General features: G+C 35.2%; 1 protein-coding gene across 10 annotated transcripts in view; it reads left to right on the top strand.

Annotated features, from left to right (window-relative positions):
- Window positions 1-5000, top strand: part of cskl (c-src tyrosine kinase-like) — a 30758-nt gene that overhangs the window by 1790 nt on the left and 23968 nt on the right. The gene's annotated exons all lie outside the window — the stretch shown is intronic.

The following is a 5000-nucleotide window of genomic DNA, read 5'->3' as shown; positions in this document are numbered from 1 at the left end:
TGCAGCAGATTGATTTTATAACACCAGGTTAAAGTTTCTGGCCCATTTACAGCACTGACATTAAACGAAGAATGTATTGGTGTGTGTGTGACATTGCATGCAAGGTTTCTGTATTCATTACCAGGATATTGGGGGTCGCGAGTCACTGGCATCGTCATATTAGGTGTCGCAGGCTGAAAAGTTTGGGAACCCCTGTCCTATTGTGATGTGCTGTAATCTCTTGTCAAATTTTCACTCTTGATGAATAGTTTGTGCATGTTGTCTTTGCTTGGCTTGCTGTGTTATTAGTTGTTCGAAAGGCCACAGCTACTTGACATATTTGACAGAGCTTTGGGTATGTAAATGGTCAACTAATGAAACAAATGTTCGTCTTGTCAGTCTCGTGTTTAAACATGTTCACTGTGCTGTGTTTCAGCTTGAAAAGTCTCCTGCTTTCAGTGTATAGTGAAGATTAGGGCTGCACGAATAATCGGAAAAAGATCACCATCTCAATTCAACCCTACACTCGATCTTAGGGCGCACTCACACTATGCTATCCGTACCGTGCCTAGGCCTGTTTCCCGGATCATTCAATAATATCCAGCTGCAGGCCCGCAGAACCACACACGATTTAGGCACACACAATCTAGGACACACAATCTAGGCAAACCATATATGGTAACTAACTCTTTACACTGTAAAAAATGGCCGTGATTTCAACGGTAAAAAACTGTAAAAATGCTACAGTACAAATCCATAACCTGGTTAACGGTATGTTTCCTTAATATATACGGCAAATAACCGTAAATTGACTTTCCCAGAATTCCCTGCATGGCACATAACTTTTTATGCATTTTATTGACATTAATATGGATGTTTTTAGTTGTTTCCCCAATAAGTAATGTACATTAGAGATTGATGTGACATCTAATGTTGATAAACAATGTTTATTTCATGACTTTAATTTTATGCGTGTCACCATACTGGTGTTTAGTAGCTGTGTGAATGACACTGAGCACCTTCTATATGCTGATACTCTTTCTGCTTGTGGGAGAAGGTGATTGTGATGAGCATTGGCTCATTATGTAACTTCCTCATCATCACCTGCATGTGGGTGTGCTAACGTGTCTAACTGTGTAACAAAAGATGTGTAGATGTTGATCATTCAAAATACAGACATATTACCTCTATAAATTAATAAAATATGGTAATTTACCATAAAAATGAAAAATTACTTTTACGGTTTGTACCGTGTTTTTAACGGTAAAGTACTGGCAACCACAGCTGCCGTTTTTTTTACCATAAATTTTACGGATTTATTTTTTACAGTGTGGCACTATCGCCACCTATTGAATTTCACAAGTACGGTTTCCCATTTCAGTCATTATTATTATTATTATTAATAAATTGTAACGATCATTTTAACATCTCTGCAGTTTCTGAACTCAAATTATGTAAATAAAAAAAATTGGTTAAAGACACTTACGACTTTATTCATGCGTCCACATACACAAAGAAAACATCATAGACCGTCTAATTGTTGGATTAAGTGTAATAAACTAATTCAAGCTCTTAATATTATCATACTTGGTTAAAATCACTTTGTTGTAAAATATAAAAAGCAAACAATAATGTCACTTTAAAATAAATTAGCCTACTAGTTAATCATTTGAACAATATATATAGTTAACTGATTATCTGATTATAATTATAAGTTTATATATAAAATACTATCTTTTATTAAACTGTCACAGCTGTTTATATATATATATATATATATATATATATATATATATATATATATATATATATATATATATATATATATATTAATAGTTAATTTGTTCCTATTGCTAAATTTTGGTTTAAAAACAATGTATTGCTTACTATAAATTACTACAGTATTAAATGTGGGAAACCATTAATTAAAAGATTATTAGAAAGTTTAGCAAATAAACACTATTAAATCACTTGAGTAAATATGAATATAGTGTTATAAATTTGTTACGTGTAAAAAGATTTTTATTACATATAATGTATTATTGCCTATATTAACTTGCTATTATTTTCTTCATCATAAATTAATCCATTATATAAATTAAACCTGTCCAAATGAGATCGTTCAGCAAGGCCAGCAAACAAGTATCTACAAAATTATTGTCAGATAATAATGACTGATCAGCTATAATGACTGATAAAAACTGTTCAGTCTATTTATATTGAATGGCGATCAGAAACACGGCTCTCCATTCGGCCGTCTCGATTGCAATATTTGTGAAATAAAGTAAAGTAAACACTATTGTTTATTGTGTACAATATTTATTAAACATATATATCAAAATGTATCGATGACGATGTTCAAAAAGACGTTAATAACATTAACATCCGTCGTAACCATATATGGTTTGCCTAGATTGTGTGTCCTAGATTGTGTGTGCCTAAATCGTGTGTGGTTCTATCTCAGATCGTTTGAGAAGTGTGAGTGTGTTGAATCGGGCTCAGGCACGGTTCACTTGGCCGGCCCTGGCCAAGTCAATACTTGACTGGGGCTTCAGCGTCAACGCTTGACTGAAGGCGTGTCTGAATTTGGGGCTGAAGCGATTGTCATAGCAGCGTCAGCCAATGAAATTCAGTCAGCAATAGGCCACTGTCTAGCTGGTGTATTTGCATACAGTGATCTTGAAGGCAAACTACACTGGATAACATCATTTACAAGCTTCCGTCTGCCTTGACTAACATTGCAAAGTTACTGAAAACTGCATCGGAGGATTGGGACATAAAATGAAAGGACCTTGTAACAGACAACGCGTCAAACAAGACGGTGGCAGCACAGCTGGTCGGCATGTTGCATGTAAATGTTTCACGCATGCCATTAATCTCACCTTAATAAACTACCGCAGTTTGTGTTCATTAAACAGTAAGATTGATTAGTGAATCCATATGAAGCAGTCCCCTAAATGTTCGTCTCGTCTTCAGTTTCAGGCTCAGGCGCACTTTGCACTCACACTACAAGCGTACCTGCAGGGGCGCAACTGCACATTTACTGATGGGAATGCGGCTTCAACTTTTGCGCGCCCCCCTTCAATCCAACTATATTTTTAACAGGCAAGTGATAAAATGTGGAAAAAGTTTCCATCAGTAAATTAAAGATATTTTTTCATAAAGATATCAATATGCTTAAAAAAATACAGTTTCTCAGTTCTGAACACAACTGAAATAGTATGAAGTAGTAAAAGGTATAATTACATTAAGCATGTTAAGTCGCAAAGAAATGCATCTCATACCACCCCAAATTTCTTCTCAATTTAATTTTCCCTCACTAAATGATTATATCACCTTGACTAGCCTTGCTTTTGGACTTTTTGTACTACATTTGTCAAAACAAAATGATAGACATGGGAGTCCTAAAGAGCAAAAGAACATTGCAATTACTTCTCACATGCATACTGTGAGAAGTGCAAGGTCTGTCTTTGCAAGAACATTTGACTGAAACTGCTAAAGGTTAAATAAAAAAGACTGTCAAATGTTTAGTGTAAAAAAAAAAAAACAGAAACAAACAAATGTTATATTTAATTGAAATGTTATAACTTTATTTGTAGCTAAAATTAAAAAAGTTTTGAGCTAAGAAGTTACCAAAAGGCCTGATGAATCAATATGATACATAATAAATTCATAAAAACATGTATATGGTATGAAAAATGGGGGTGGGTGGTTAAATGATTTTTTTAATTTAATAAAATACAATATTATACGCGTATAAAATGCTAAATAAATATTTTTAACATATATAAATATATATATATATATATATATATATATATATATATATATATATATATATATATATATATATATATATATTATTTGAAACTTTTAATATGGATAATTTCAAAAATAGTTTTGGCACAATGGCGCCCCCCATGTGTGGCGCCCTTATGCGCCGCATATACTGCATACCCCCTTTTTGCGCCACTGCGTACCTGTGAACCGCGCTCTGAGCCTGATTCAGCACACTCGCACTTCTCAAACCATACAGGAAACGGGCCTGGGCACGGTTCAGATAGCATAGTGTGAGTACACCCTTAAAGAAATACAACCTGCTTAGCTAGTTAGAAAATTTAAAGTAGCACCAGTAAAGCGACCAACCCTACATCCCATAATGCAGTTCACCACCGCAAATAAACCAAAAACACACACTAAATACAGACACTGATCATCAGCGGAGATGCTTAACAGTGGAGTCCTGCGTGACTGAAGGGATGCAGTATAGTGAATTTGATGCTTTTGCTGGATGTGTGTGCGTGCGTGCGTGTGCGTGTGTGTGTGTTATCTGATTCTCTCTCTGACCTTCTGCCTTTCTTCTCCAACCTCGATGCTCCAGTTTTAGAGTTAAAAATGCAGTCTGTGATGTTTATCTGGTGTGTGTGTGTGTGTGTGTGTGTGTGTGTGTGTGTGTGTGTGTGTGTGTGTGTGTGTGTGTGTGTGTGTGTGTGTGTGTGTGTGTGTGCGCGCAGGATCTTTTACACAGTTTCTTGAGCTTGATTGAGAGTAAAGGTGACGGCTGACGTTCCATCACGCTCATCTTTAGCTCTCCTGTTTGTTGTTCGCTGCCTGTATTAAGTGTGTTCAGGCTTTGCTCTTCCTGCGTCTCTGCTGTCTGTGGTCTGAAGATCTTCCTGAAAGGCTCTTTGTTAATTGTCCCCAATTTAAAACTAAACTCTCAAGGTGTTCACTGATCTCTGCTGAGCTTCATGTTCAGTGTTTTATTATTATTATTATTATTATTATTATTATTATTATTATTATTATTATTATTATTATTATTATTATTATTATTATATCAGTAGTGCTGGAGATGTGGCAAACATTTATATCACAATGTATTTCTGAATTTCAGTCGAGACAATATTTTATGATTATAGTTTACTTAAGAACTCAAGCGTAGTAGCTTGTTGGTAATGTGTGTGTGCGTGCATGCATGCGTGTGTGTGTGCTGTTGTGCATTTTGTGTGTGTGTATGT

This window comes from Danio rerio, chromosome 18 (assembly GCF_052040795.2).
Source record: "Danio rerio strain M-AB ecotype USA chromosome 18, GRCz13ab, whole genome shotgun sequence".
NCBI classification, from domain to species: Eukaryota; Metazoa; Chordata; class Actinopteri; order Cypriniformes; family Danionidae; genus Danio; species Danio rerio.
The sequence above is the reverse complement of the archived record's forward strand: the minus strand, read 5'-3'. Positions and strand labels throughout refer to the sequence as shown.